This window comes from Numida meleagris, chromosome 23 (genome assembly GCF_002078875.1).
Source record: "Numida meleagris isolate 19003 breed g44 Domestic line chromosome 23, NumMel1.0, whole genome shotgun sequence".
NCBI lineage: Eukaryota > Metazoa > Chordata > Aves > Galliformes > Numididae > Numida > Numida meleagris.
This window is the reverse complement of record NC_034431.1, coordinates 4022924-4038092: the sequence shown is the minus strand read 5'-3', so window position 1 is coordinate 4038092 and position 15169 is coordinate 4022924. Positions and strand designations below refer to the sequence as shown.

The window sequence follows — 15169 nt, the reverse complement described above, 5'->3', positions numbered from 1 at the left end:
ACAGGGGAGCTCCGGGGCCGCTAGGTGTCCCCCGTGGGCCGCACACGGCTTCGGGGACCCGAGGGGACTGCGGGATCGTGGGCTGCGGGGACAGCCCGGGATGGGACGGGACGGGGAGAGCCTTGGTGGCCGCATTCAGCAGATAGCGGGGGCTGGCAGCGTGTCCTTCCTGCAGCTGGGGAGGGGAAGGTGGGGTTACAGCAAGGAAAGCACCTCGGCTTCCTTTCCGGGTGAAAAAAAAAAAAAAAAAAAAAAACACCAGAAAACAACATCATTCTGGAAATCCTAGCTCTCCCCGTCTTGTTTTTCTGTCCTAAAAGGACCTTTTTGTTAAGGGTCCTGAAAATACTGCACGAGAGTAAATGTTGCTGCCTCTGTCGGGTGCCAGCAGGGTGTTCCCCAACTGCCGTGCAGCGCACAGCTCGCAGCTTCCCCATCAGCATGCTCACCTCTCATTCAAGCCCCTGCACTATCTTATCAGCACGCTCATTATACCCGCAGAAACACAGTGTAAACATCTCCAGCAAGCTGCACTCGATGACAGTTTCCTTGCCAAATCAGCCACTTCCCCGCCTGAGTGATGGCTGTGAGAGAGGGTTTGTGTAGCTGCTGCTGTTTGAACAAGCGAGGAGTGCACACAGCTCCCTTCCTGCGAGCACACACGTGCACCTGCTCGGCGGAGCTTCATCACAGCAGAGGTAGGAAGGTGTCTGTGGGAGCTGCTCGTTAAAGCACTGGCAGCTCATCAGTGCGGCTTTGTTCCGTTTCTGCCCTGGAATTTAGCTGAGGGAGGCAGATAAGGCTCTGGCAGAGGCTGCCAGGGGAGCTTTGATCGCCCTCTGTCCAGCAGCGGGTTGTACATCTTGATGCAGAGGTGGCACAGCATCAGTCCCCGGGATGCTGGGAAGGGATGGGGTGTGCTGGGATGGCAGAGCTGTGGTGCTGGCCTCCAGTCGGGGCAGAGCACTGCTGTGCTGAGGAGCAGCGAAATAGCAGAGCAGCGAAATAGCAGAGCGCTTGCCAGCTTCCCTCCCCAACCCCCCTTTCTGTCCCTGCTTTCAGCTCTTTCATTGCCATGGCTGCTGTGGGATTCTGAGCAGTCCTCGGGCTGCTCTGGTTTGCAACAGGTGTTGCAGCTGGATGCGGGCAGAGCGGGGCCTGCTGGAGTCCTTGCTGCGCGGCTCTTCAGCATTTCAGCTCCAGCACAGCTCCCCCCAGCTTCTCCCCACCCGCAGTGACCCCGCTGTGCCAGGAGCACGGGGTGGCTTGGCCGCCTGGCTCTTCCATTCAAAGAGAGAGGGAGGGAGGGAGGATGGGGAGAAGAAGCAAACAGAAACGAGATCGGTCTCCCAGCTGCTAGCAGAGCGTCTGTGCACCGACTGCAGTCTGCCCGATTTCCTCTCCCGCTGCAGGCTGTGCTGCAGACCTTGCAGCCTGCGCTAAGCGCTGCATTCCTCTCTGCTAATCCCTGCTGCGGACCAGGCCAGGCTGCCTCTCTGCCATGGGCTCTGCCTGGATCTCCTTCTTTTCATTCCATCAGGAGATGAAGGGGAGGGCTTTTAGAGAGGAGCTCTGATGCAGATTAAAGAGAGAGGGAGATAAGAAAATCCCCTCGATGTCCTGCATTGATTGCTTTGGTTTGTGTTCTTTTGGCAGCGATGTCATAACATCATCAAGGCAAATCTGTGTACCCTCCCTGACCCCTGTGACACGTTAGAGCAAGGTACTGGTGCACGGCACGCTGTGTACTATCGCCCTGTGTCCACATCAGCCCTTTGCACCGATGTACAGTTGCACTAACTGCCCAACAGCAAGATTTAATGGGAATGATGAGCTAAGCACAGGCCCTTGTTTGCTAACTGTGCTTTTTTGGGGCTGCAGGAATTAGAAAGAAAAGGCAAAGCCGTGTTTGCTCTGTGCTGAGCCCTGATTTGATGGGAACGCATTGCAATACCTGCTGCAGCGAGCCCTGCTTTCCGGGCAGAGGATGGGTGGCACCACGCAATGGAAACTGCTCTGAGATGAGATCTGAAACAGCTGCAGTTCCCTGAAGGTATAGAAGAGGCAACACAGAGCTTGATAACGGGAGTCCTCCAAGTCTTGACTCATCATTGTATGGTGGCTATAAGTTGCACCTGGGGAGGATGTGTTGGGGTTGGGGATCTGAGCGATCTTTGCCAACCTGAGTCATTCTATGAATGCATTCCATGAATCCATTGGGTCTGTAGGGGAAGAAACGTGGGCAGATCTTGGCATCGTGGGGTGTGGGGGGGGGGATGCTGCAGGTTTCTGGGACGTGGGCTGATTCCTGCCATAGCAATTAGCCTGATCCAGGCTGAGAGTGTGCGTTCTTGGGGAGCAACGACAAACCAAGGCTGTTAATGACAGCGGGGAACGTTCTGGCATGCGGTGGCAGGTGGATTTCTTCACCCAGTGAGGAAAGGGACTGGATTTCAATAAAAGGTGAGGGCACAGTTCTGAGAAAGCAACCTTGGATTCGGAGATTAACGGCTAATTCGATTAAAATGAAATGGAAAGACAAACAAAGCCTGCAAGTAAGGCTCCTGATTTCAAATAGGCAAATCTTTGTTGACTGAGGGAAATCCACAGGAATGAAAACTGGGCTTAGGAGCTCGGAGAGGCTCACGGTTTTTCGGAGTCAAGAAAACAAAGCTGGGTACGAGTGTGAGCTGAGGGCAGGGAGAGCCTTCCCATGAGGGTTCCAGTCCCAGCGAGCTGAGAAACCACCTCAAAAGGATGCTAACAGCACTCTGAATGCCTGCGAGGGATGCAGCAACAGGCGGGTCAGCAGGGGAGGCAGCGCTTAGAGGTCGGCGTGTGGAGGAATCAGTGAGGGCTGCCAAAACTGGGATGAGTAATCTTGCAACAGGCACTGAAACAACCTGCCCAAAGGTCTTCAGGTGTAGAGCAGAAAGGGCAAGGAAGGAAGGGGGCATGCTTTGCAGACAGCATAGGGTAAGGATGGAGTGGCTAAATATTGCCTTGGAAGGACTTAATTGTGAGTGGAAAAATGGGGCTGAAAGGAGGGCAAGGTTTATTAGGAAGGATATGGCCGAGTTCCTGGAAGAAACGAAATTAAGAGGTCAGCATTTGGTCGGGGGCTGTAGGGAAATATTTCCAACCTCTGGTGGTGGCAGAGCGGAGGAGGTCACTTTGGGATTTGTGAGGGGTCTGTGTCATCTCAGTGTTATATGCAGGGAAGCGCTGGGGTCATCGTCCCTGGGGGTGCTGCAGAGCCGTGGGAATGTGGCACTGAGGGACGTGGTCAGGGAGCACGGTGGGGTGGGTTGGGGATCTGAGAGGTCTTTGCCAACCTTAATATGGTTCTGTGATTCTGGGGCCAGAGCACCAGATTTCCTACCTGCATTTACAAGAGGATGAGACGTTGGTGTGTGATGCATGTACGAATGGAGACTGATGTGCACTAGGATGAACGCTTTGCTTTCCTTTGCTACGGTGACTCAACCTCTAGAAGGAGCCCGAGAAGAAAAGCCACTTCTACCTTGCTTCGGGGTGAAAGCTCCAGCTCTTTCCAGGAAAAGGAGCTTCTCCCGGTGCTGCTCTGGCACATCCCTCCCGTTCCTGGAGGAGGGCTCTGAGCAGCGCTGCTGCTTTCTGCCTGCAGCCCAGGCTGCCTCCTCCGCTTCCTCGCTCTCAGCTCGCAGTAACCTGAACCCGTCCTTCCCCTTTTCCTTACTTCCCTCGTGCTCGGGCTTGCTGCTGAGCAGCCCCGGAGCCAGGAGGGAGGCAGCAGAAGGGGAGCAGGGAGAGGTGGAGGGAAGGGAAAGGCACAGTGAGAAAAGTGAGGAAAAAGAGAGAGAAACTGTTGGGTTTTTTTCCGATTTGTTGGAAATCTCTCCTCCGCTGTCCTTTAGCAAACGTATCCCGGTTTTGCAGCGGCTGTAGCTGAGAACTGCAGGCTGGGAGCAGAGGAAGATGAAATGAAAGGAAGAGGTGGGAGAGGGCTCATGCATTCCACGTGGGGCAGCACAGGGCGGTGGGCATGGGGTCAGGTAGGGGTGGCTGTGCATGGAAGAGCACACCTGCCTCCCCCCCAAGCTGCTCTCATGGGATGTCTGGCAATGCCAAAAGGTGACCAGGTCAGTATGAACGCACAACTTTCCAGCAGCCAGCACCTGCCAGGATTAATCATTACATCAAATGCAAAGCTTCAGGGGAAAAAAAAAAAAAAAAAAAAAAACAACCTGAAACAGCAGCGGCTGTATAAAAACCTGAATGATTCCACTGGCAAACTGAGCGGAGTGCCCTTCGCTGCCCTGCCATGCACAGGAGGAAGGCACTGGCTGGCACACGGTGCATACATACTGGTGGCAGGGGTTCCCTCCCCTCCCCGTGCCTTGCTTCTGGGATCTTCTGTGTCACTTTGCTGCTGACGAGGCTGCGCTGCGATGGGGGCTGGCTGTGCTGGAAGGCAGCGAGTAGCAGGGTGTGCTTGGAGGTTGTGTTTGGAGCAGAGCCCCTCTCCCCGACCCCACCTCCTTTCCCCCTTTCTGAGATGCTGGCCTCTTTCAACTGACAGCCCGCTTTCCTGGCAGGCTTGTTAGCTTTAGCTGGAACAATTTCCTTTGAACTCAGCTTGAATTAACATCTCCATGGCAATAGGATCAGGGCTTTGTCTCTCGCAACCTTCCCTTCACCCTCAACATGAGGTCCTTCCAGGAGGTGGGAAGGGAGCACCACCACCTCCTCCTGGGGAAAGGCAGAGGCTGGGAGCACAGCCTGGGGTTCCCTTGGGGAGGGGAAGCTGCAGCAGATGCTGGCAGGCTGGAGCTGGGTTTGGGTTAGCTTGCTGCATAGAAGCCAGCGAGTGAGCGTGTGTTGGGGGTAAGAGGAAAGCAACTTGCTTCCCTTCACCATAAACAACCACAAACATGGTTCCCTAGGATGGGATGTCTCTGGTGCTGAGCCAGCACGGTGGAAGGAAAATGATGCTGTACCCAAACTGAGCACTTCCCCTCTGCCCGTCCACCCCTGTACTGCAGCACCCAGTTCCCCACCACTACACCCACCTCCATCTCCACCACATGTGCTCCTTCACCCCCAGGGCTCTGAGGTGCTGCTGGAGGAGCAGGATCTCTAGCAGCAGTCCATGCAATGCACTCATCCAACCCATACCCTCCCACGATGCCTCTTTTTCCCTGCAGTGTGAAAAAGCCACTTGCAAGCACCACTGGGACGAAGCTGAGCTGAAAACCTCACTGCCCTGCAAGCCCAATCCCAGTGCACCTCTGGCTGTTTGCCTATCACCTTGCTGCTCAGTTCCCTCCTTCCAGCTGCCCCAAACCTTGAACTTCCCATCTCTGCCAACCACACATCACCCCCATCACCTGGGCACCGGAGAAAGGACCACTTCATTCCTCCCCACCATGGCCCACGTGGGTCCGTCTGTTTGCCATTAGTGGGCTCTTGCTAACAATATGGGGTTTTTTCCTCTTGTGGAGTGAGAGGCTGGTTTTGGAGCCAAGTCTGTAGGTGGGAAAAAAAGAGGACTTTTCCTTTGAATGCCAGCTAACTTCTTTGAGAGCTGCCTCTGGGAAATCAAATCTCAGTTTCTTCTCTTTTTTGGGTTGTGGGGGAGCTGCAAGCACAGCAGTAGCATTTCTCTTCCCCCTGCTCCCGAACACCCCGGGGATGGCCATGCTCCCAACACCAGGATGGGCTGCAAGGATGGAACCCTGCAGTGTCCAGAGAGGCTCTGCTGGGTGTTAGCTGCTGGCGGGGTCACTGCAGCTGTGGTCCCTGTGGCAGGACAAGCTCCTCTGCTCTGTGCCGTGCCCAGGTCTGTGGGGCACTGTGATGCTCTGGGGTCATAGAATCATCAATGTTGGAAAAGACCTCTAAGATTATTTGGTCTGACTGTCTCATGGCCTCATGTGTTCGGGTTCCTCCTGCCTCCTTCTCCCCCCGCAGTGCCGCTGCTCCCTCCTCCAGCCGTCCCTGCAGCTGGATCGCAGCAGGCAGCTCTCATTCCCTGTTAATGAGAAACTCCTGCACTTTGTCCCTTGAAATGGAGCCATGTTCGCCACGTGACTGCAGGGAAGGGTTTCGGCGAAGGCTGCAGAGAAGAAAGAGGGAAGGCGGGGGGCTGAGCACCCGTGGGTGCTGGGCTGGGGCTGGGCAGGGAGGTGGGAGGCAGCTGCGGGATGCGAGATCTCACCCCGCTGACCCCACGCTGACTCAGCTCTGCCTGCATCTCATTCCTTCATACCGGGAAGGGGAACTCACCCCCACGCATGCTGCCTCCCCCGTGCCCAACCTCAGCCGGGCTCAGCACACAGCACGTTCTGGTCTCTGTGCTCAGTCACCATGAATCATGAACGGGGGTGGTTTCCCGGAGCTGGGCTGTGGGGTCAGCCCTCACCCGGTGCACCTGGGGCTGCCCTCTCCCCATGGGAGCCCAGGGAAACCCCCACATTACTTTGCTGGGGCAGCTCCAGCTGTCCCTGGGACGGCTGGCAGGAGCATCACTGAGCAGGAAGATGACATGTCATTGCCACAAGCCCAGCTGTGCTGTCAGTGGGGGCACAAACCTTCCCGGCACACCTGGGGGCAGCTCCCCATCAGTGCAGCCCCTGCGCCATAGGGATGCTGTGCCCCAGGAGCTGTGAGCAGGCAGAGTGCCGTGCCAAGTGCTGCCTCCCTCTGCTTATCTTCTCCCTCTGACACAGACTGGGCTGCCCTGACCTTGCTGTGGCTCCTGCCCAGGCAGGGATTTTTTTTTCTTGCAACCCTGCACTGAGAGCTGGGCAAGGAATATGGGATTCCTTCTGCAGAGCTGGGAGCTGCTCCATCAGTTCGGGGCTGTAGAGTTAAATGCTGGAGCCAAATCTCCTTAGGCTTTGGGGTCCTGGAAGTTGGCAGAAGCACCTTGCCTGTCATGCGCCGTGGGGAGGACAAAGCTTCCCTAGGAAGCCTCCTATGGGGTGGGTGGGGAGGCAGAGCCACGGGAAACTCTCAGCCAGCTGTGATTTTTCACCAGAATCCAAGAACCCGACGGGAATCAGCAGCTGCACTTAATCATGCCGGGTCATTAAAGTGACACAGCAGCTCTGCAGGGAAGGGGAGCTACCAGCCCCGGGGCAGGGGAGTTGGAGGGGGAGAAGCCTGTCTGAAATAGCCAGACACAAAACCAGAAAAGGACCTCAGAAAGGCTGAGGAGAAAGAGAGGAGGAAAATATTCCTGGGAGCCTTGGTGGTGTGCCCAGCTGGTGAGATCTGTGTCTCGTGGCCACGGGGCTGGGAGCTGGGATAGGGCAGAGGATTACCTGCTGGAGTTGGGTTTCTCTGCTGGCCTCGTGCTTTATCAGTCCCCCAGGAGCACTGAACCGAGGCCAGGCAAGGAGGAAAGCTTTTCCTTCGCTCCATCCCCCAAATGCCACATCAGCAGCGAGCTGCAGGATGACCTCAATGAGGAACAGATTGTCCCTTGGCCTGCCTCCACCTCCCTGTGCTGGGGATGTCGGGACCCCGAGGTGGGGTGACGGGATGAGCCACACACTGGGATAACAGCAGCCACAGCCAGAGCAGCGGGTCTGGGACAGGAGCTGGTACGTGGAGCTTTCTTTCTGTCATCTCCAGCCTTGCTGGCAGCACCCAGTGAAGATTTTACAGCAGCCAAAATTGTGATCAATCGGCGGAGCTGGAAGCGACCCAGCTCTGTCCTGTTGTGTGTACGAGCCCCTGGCACCACCCAGCTGCTCCCAAAGGGAGGGATGGAGAAGGCACTAGGAAAGTGATGGCACAGAGGGGTGCTGGGCAGCTCCTGGGCTTGTGTTCGCTGATGGTGTCACTGATCTCAGTGTTCAGCGCTAAGAGCAGTTCCCCTGGCTGGCTTCAAAGAGCCGCAGGATGGAGAGTAGGTTGGACATTCAGGTCGGATGTTAGGAAAGATTTCTTCTCTGGAAGAGTAGTGATGCACTGGTACAGGTGCCCAGGGAGGTGGTGGGGTCACCGGCACTGGAGGCGTTCAGGAAATGTGGAGATGTGGCACTGGGGGATGTGGTCAGTGGGCACGGTGGGTTGGGTTGGGCTTTGGGATCTGTGAGGTCTCCAACCTTAACAATTCTACCATTCTACGACACGCTTGGCTTTGCTACGTTGATGCAAAAGACTATTTCCAATGAGCTTTAAGGCTACCTGAGATGAGATGATACAGAATGCATCTGTCCGTAGCGAAGTGAATCGCCTTTGATTAACTTGTTGCTCTTTTTTTTTTTTTTCCTTAAGCTATTTGATGCAGCAGGACCGTCAGTCCAACAAACTGCCTGATTTTGCAGAACGTTCCAGGAAAGCACGGGAAACGTTTCCAGCAAAATTTGCAAGAAAAATATTTGCATTTCCCTCCAGGCTGATTTGTAACCTAGATTGCTAGGGTTGGGGGCCTGGGGGGGAGGGCAGGGGGTGCTGCTTTTCAGTAAGTTTCCGCAAAATAGATATTTCCCTTTAGTCTGGAAAAAAAAACGAAATTCAGACCACTGCAGATGCTCAAATGCCAAATGACTTTCAAGCATGAGAAAATCTTGAAATCCTAAGCATAAAACATATGGCGCTTTGCTTTGGAACGAGATTGAAAGGGAAAAGCTCAACGGTAAAGCTGAACCGAGGACATTTCATTATTCAGAGTGATAGGAAGGAGTTTTCTTTTAGCCCTAAGAAGACTGAATTTTGAGCAGATCTGGCTGTTCTTGAAGGCAAGCAGCAGCCTTATTATTTATTTGCATTGTGGTCACATCGGGTCAATTATTAAATCGCTTAAATGAAAGCCAGAAAGCTCCTTAGGAATCTATTTAATGCAAAAGCGTGGATGGAAATGGAAACGACCAACCAGATTTTTTTTTTTTTTTTTTTTCCAGTTTAAGAGAAAAACACCAACCGTTGGCTTTGGGATTTGGGACAGCTTTGGACTTCCAATATGAGAAGCGCAATGGGGAGCCAATAGCCCAAATATGAAATACCAGGGGGATCCGTGCCCGTATTAGCGCCGTCTATTTTTGCCCCACGTGAGCTCTCCCATTTCACAAGCTGCCATTCACATCCCGTGAGCCAGAAGCGACTGTGTGACTCAGAGCTGTGCTCAGAGCCGCTTCCCTGACCCCGTCTGCAACTGCACATCGCCCCAAGGCACAGCAGCTCATTAACCTTGGGTTGTTCTTTGGAGCTGCAGGTGGTTTCCCCGCTCGTGATCCCATCCCTGTCCCTCTCCCCAACCATTCACCTCCTGTGGGCCACGGTTCTTTTCCAAATGTCCGCTTTATGAATCGCTTTAATTAGTTTTATATCACTCCGTTGTATTTATATCGCTTGACGTAGGCTTCACGTTGCTTCCATTACATCTCATAGATTGCTGTGATTTTATTTATGGTGTTTCTGGTGCATTTGCATTGCTTTCCTGAGATGGATATCACGTTGGCTGGATTTACAGTGTATTTCTTCAGTTAGATTTATATCGCTTTAATTAGATTTATATCTCTTTAGGCTTTGAGGGCTTCAGTTAGATTTATAATCTCTCTTTTACCAACCTCGTCTTGCACAGGAGATTCGCATCCCTTTTCTTTCAAAGGCAACTGATTAATTCAACACCAGTGTTGCTTTATCTAGGCTTTGGTCAGCCTCCCAGTTAGGGACACGAAGCCAGAACTCACCACTTGCTTGCTTTCCCCTTCATTTCCAATGGGTTTATTCCACCATAAACTGAATGAACCTCTTCCAAGTCAACGCCAGCATGAATGTACTGGAGATCATCTCACTGACTGGATCAGGGAGAGTCCAGTTAGCGAGATGCCATTTCTATTCCTCTCCTCCCTGTGCACTAAGTGCCTCCAGGAGCAGTGTGCAGCTGTGTGATGGAGGCTCCAGGCTGGCTTTTCCCAGTGCCATAATCAAGAAGCCTTCATTGGAGCTGAGGTCTTGCAGAACACAAGCTGTGCTTCCCAGCAACAGCCGCAGAGGACCTGGCTTTGTGCTCCTGCCCAGCTCTGATCACATCAGCCGGAGAAATCAGCTGGAAGGGTTCTACATCCATGTGCTTCGGGGTGAAAGCCAAGCTGGGATTGAGAGGGGTCAGTGGGTGTTCCCTGAGGGCTGTTGTTTCAGGTGTTCGCAGCAGGATGCTCGGCTGCTTTCCCAGTTGGAGGCAATTTAGGGCTCTGCTGAAGGGCAGGCTGGGGGCTGGGTGCACTCAGCTTTAGCTGATGGAAATGAATTCCCATTAATCCCTCCAACCATCAGCCCTTGGTTGGGCAGGGGTGGCTGCACCCTGAGCTCTCACCAGACCAAACCAACCTCCTGACCCTCTCCTTGCCCAAAACACAGCAAGACCCTGGTGTTTACTGCGTGCCCAGGGATGTTGTAACATCCACGGAATCATTAGGGAACCAGTGGAAAAGATCAGTAAGCTCTTCAAGTCCAACCCCAACCCTTCCCCACTGTGCCCACGAACCACGTCCCCATCCTCTGCCCTTCCTGCAGCTGCACAAACAAGAGTGCTGTCTCAATTAACGTGCTTCTAATCAGGCCATCAGCATCTCTGGAAGAGAGTCTGCATCCCAAGCATTGGCTGCAGAGGTCTGAGCATTCCATTGCCCTCCCCATGCTCTGCCACTGGGCCCCATTCATTTAATTACGCCCGGCTGCTGTACTCCTCACCCTTTTAATTGCCCAGGACACAGAACAGCGTGGTAAGCAGGTCAGAGATAGATGCTGGGCATTGTTTTAAGACAGTAAAGCTGTTTTTAAACAGCGTTCAGAAGCTTGCTTTATGTAATTGCTGAGAGAAGGAGGGCATTCAGCAGGGGCAGCGGGGAAAGCTCCAAAGGGATGCTGAGCAGCTCCTAATTAACGACAAATGACTCGGAGCCTGATGCACTGCTGTAACAGTCAGATCCCTGCCGAATACCACAGCTGCAAATCCTTTCCCAGAGCTTCAGACCAAGCCATAGGTCTGCAGCAATATTCCCAGGTATAGCTGGGATTTAGTCAACAATTTGGAGGTCTGGGAGAGCAAAACCCAAACTAATTAACTCTCCCTGAGGCTTATTAGTTCTCTGGTGCTGGGATCAACGGTAAAAAGCTGGTTTTTATGTGCTCACATCCCCGAAAAGAGCTGCCCTGATTGAACACTTCAAAAAGCACTGGTGATTCTTTCATGTAGTTTAAAAGTAGAGTTTGGCATGAAAATGAAAACAAAGGATGGGAGATTAAATAGATCAAGGCAGCACATTTGGGCCTGATCCCTCACCTCAGTTACACCACTTCTACCTGAAATTGACGGCGGTGAAAGTAAGACGAGAAACTCAGTGACTGAACAGGCAGCAAAGGCTTGTGCTTGGTTGGTTTTCATTGTGAAGACTGATATTGCTGAAGCCATTCTGGACAAGGTGTGTTTTCAGAGCACAACTAAGGTCTGTTTCTCCTTCCTCTTCCCCTTGCACCTCTGTCCTGATCTCAGTCTGTGCAAGCAGTCAGCCAAAGCGCTGGAAGGAAAAGCTGCTTGGCTCTGTGTGTGCAGTCCAGCAAGGGAAATAAACCCGATGGGGCCAGGGCAGGGGATGGAAAGCCTGGCGAGCCACAGGCAAGCTGCCCAGGCTGAGGCTGCATGGCTCGGGATGTGTTGGGTGAGCAGCCTGCCCAGGGCACTGCCCTCTCAGGATGTTTCCTGGGGTCCTGCTGAGCTCTGCAGCCTCACAGATGCGCTAACTGCAGTGCTGAAAGGGCATTGAGTGATGCTGGAGTAGCTCCCAAAGACATGTGGCCCCAGAACAGTGGGGAAGCCTGCTCAGCCCCTGTTCTGCTGCCCTCCCAAAGCTCATCATGCTTTCCGAGCACGGGTGGAATCAGGATCTTGCTTTGCTCTGCAGTTCTTAGTCTGCTCTCAGTGAATGTGATCTAGCCTCAAACCTCTTGCACTGACAAGACAGGTGGATGCAAGGCCTTGATGCCAGCTCCATCCATCCCCTCCATGTCTTGACCACGCAGGAGCAATGTCCAATTCATTACACACAGCCTACTACATCCCCTTGGAAGAAAAGGGACTTGACATCAGTGGTCTATCTAAGCTGTGCCTCGGAGGGGACTTAGATCAGCTGGTTCTGAGCTCTCCAGCAGGCACTAATTACCCTAACAAGCTTCCCCAGGCCTTTCCCCAAGCACCCTCTTCCCATTGGCCCTATAGCTCCATTTGAGTTCAGGCCAGGAGCTGCACTGTTCCACTGAGCAACTGGAGCAGTGGATGAGGGGAGGATTAGGGCAGCACTATCACCCATGGAGGCAGCCCTAGGCACGGAGCAGGCTTGGTGGGACAGTGCATCCCCAGGCAGGGGTGAGTGGGGAAGCCAGGGTTGTGCTGAGACAAGTCAACCAGGTGGGAGAGAGAGGGACAGGACCCTATGAAGATGAGGGATACAGAGGCCGTGCTTCTCAGCAAGATGCTGCTCTTCTGGGTTCCCAGCTCCCTGCTGAGCTCCCAGGGTTGGTTCTTAGAATAAGCAGCTCATTCACAACAAACGTCGCTGCTCTTTGATGTATTACTGGTGCTGCTGTTGTGGTGTGTTAAATACTTTGGGTTTGTGCTCGTAATAAGAAAACTGGCCGCAGAGACTTACTGTAAGCTGATGAGAAAGGAGCAATAATTACTGCTCTCTCCTCCATGGGAGGGGAAACTTCAGATGCTAATGGGCTCTGGAGTATTGACTGATTACTCACCTTGGGGTGAAACAGCAAGGAGAAACGGCCTTCATTCTCCTTGGTCTTAAATACTGTTCTCAGGGATAGGGCAAGAAGCATCCTAACCACACATGGATGGCTGCAGAGTGTGGTTTTGGACTAAAAAGTGGAAGAGCTTTTTAGCATAGGGGCAAGGGACAGAGCAGGTGTATCCCTGGACCAGATGAAGGGAAGATGCTGCAGGTATTTACACATCACCCAGCCTGACGGCGTGCACACAACAGCAAGTGGGCGGTGAGGGCGTTGTGGCAGCACATTTTTGTTCTCCTGGTAAATTTGCATGTGATGAAGGCAGGGCTCTTGCAAGCAGCTTGCCCGCAGAGCCGTGTGTGGGATGCTGGAGGACTTCTCACGCTCTCCACTTCTCTTTTTCTCTTGCTAAGGCTCTCAGCTTTGCAGCAAGAGCTGTCTGAGTCCGGATCTGAGTGGGTGCTAATCCCTTCCTGGTTTTCCGAGGTGCTGATGCGACCCTGAACTTCAAGTTTCGAGGTGAGGAATGAAGATTTGCTGCTCGGCCAGGGCTGACACAGGCTGCATCCGAGGCACCAAGGTGAAGCTCATGTCAGGCTGTAATCCCCTGCTCCCGAGCACTGCCCTGCTGGAACATCACAGCAGAGCGTGGAGGAGTGTTTTCTTTTAACAGCACATTTTTCCTTAAACCAGTTTGCAGGCACGGCCGAGGCATTTTAATGGAAATTTCCTCCCAGTAAAAAGGCTGCAGCACACATACCAGAAACTCTTGGCCTGGATCGTTAACATTCAGTAAAACCATAAGCAACCCAGTGGGAGCATTGAACCGCGAGGCATGCTTCGTCTTCCTACAGCTCGGCACACACTGCGAATATGGGGCAGCCCTTCAGACGTACAGACAGCAAAGTCAGAAGAGGCTGACAACAGGGAAGCTTTGCTTTGGCCACCTGGACCTGTCCCACAGTCTTTAAGCTGAGCTTACTCCTCTCAGCTGCCCTTCATGGCCAGTGATCCCCAGCCACCCCACCCTGCTCAGATGTTCCCTGCTGATGGTGAGCCTCAGACAGGTGGTAGCTGTCCTCTCCCGTGCTCCTTGGCTGCTTTCTTCCTATTCACCTGGGGGCTGGGATCAGATCTTCTGTTCCCAAGCCAGATTCAAGGTCCATTTGTGCCTCGATCCTGTTTCAGCAGCACAGCATTCCTGGCAAGGTGCTGGGCACTGGAAGGAGCCCTCCGAGAGGGTCTCTATTCTCATTTCCCTTTCTCTGGAAGGGTACCAGGTGGAAAACCGATCCCACTTACTCCACGCCAACTGTCCAGGCTTGGCAGTGCAGAGAAGAAGGGCCCTGAATTCCTCCTCACGCCCTGGGTTCCAGGTACACAGCGGGCACTGCTGAAACCTGCAGCCAGGAGCCCGCAGCCGCACAGGGGAGGGATGCATCCTCATCCCCACCATCCTCCAACGTGGGCATGGGACTGTGCCACGCTCCAGCACTCGGGGCTGGGCTGCACGCTGCCGGACCCGAAGTGACCCTGGTGCGATGGGGAAACTGATCCCAGGTTTGAGCTGAGCAGAGCACGGCCCTTCAGACTGACTGGATGTTTTCCAAGGGTTATTTGTGCCCGCTGACCTCACGGGCACTTTTCCCTCCCAGCCCCTGCTGGGGTCCTCCTGTCTTTTTGCATAATCTCCTCTGAATGAGTAGCGGGAGCGGGGCCTTCTTGGCAGCCTTTGTCCAGGAGAGCTGCCTTGCGGCACGGTTCTACCTTGGGGACCCCCCCCCCCCCTCCTCTTTTTGTGTCAGAGCTGAGCAGTTTCTTTTCTCCCCTGCTCGCACCTCTTAACTTTCTCTCCTCTGCTCCGATTTCTTTGTGCCGTCATTGTCCCAAAGAGAACTTCCAGGACACGGTTAGTTTTCAAGCAAGGCTGTGGCAATGCGAGGGCTGCAACTTGCATGAGGCCCCACGAAAAGCCGGGAGCGATCTCTCGTCCTGGAAGCGTGGATTAAAGCGGCGGTTTCTATTTATTTCTGCGCTGTTTCCTCGCTAAGCTCTTTCCCTGAGACCCCGACCCCGCGGCCGCGGTGACCTCTGCGTTCGCAGAGCGACCTTTGGAAATCAAAGGGGCCCTTCACCAGCATCTGCCCCATCTGGAAACGATTGCAGCAACGGGTGCGGGGCGGGCTGGGGCCGCGAGCTGCAGCCCGGAGTGACCCAGGGATGGGAAGAGGGGCTGAAGCCCCGTGCATTGCATCCTCGGGGTGGGAATAGCTCCGGCGTGCTGGAGAGCTGCCTCCTGGCCGCGGGGAGAGCCTCAGCAGCCACGTCAACGCTATTTGATTCGCAGCCACCGCGTGTTTAGGGGGCTCTGATTTGCGTGCGTTGGTGCAAACCGGAGCGTTGGGCTTCGCCGTTCGGGCTGGCCTCCCCCCCCGTC

At 54.1% G+C, this 15169-nt stretch overlaps 1 long non-coding RNA gene across 1 annotated transcript; it reads left to right on the top strand.

The window, feature by feature from the left end:
- LOC110387651 lies at nt 314-13231 on the top strand. Its single transcript, XR_002432639.1, has 4 exons — nt 314-698; nt 1882-7589; nt 8269-12358; nt 13146-13231. It is a non-coding gene; the product is annotated as an uncharacterized LOC110387651 (long non-coding RNA).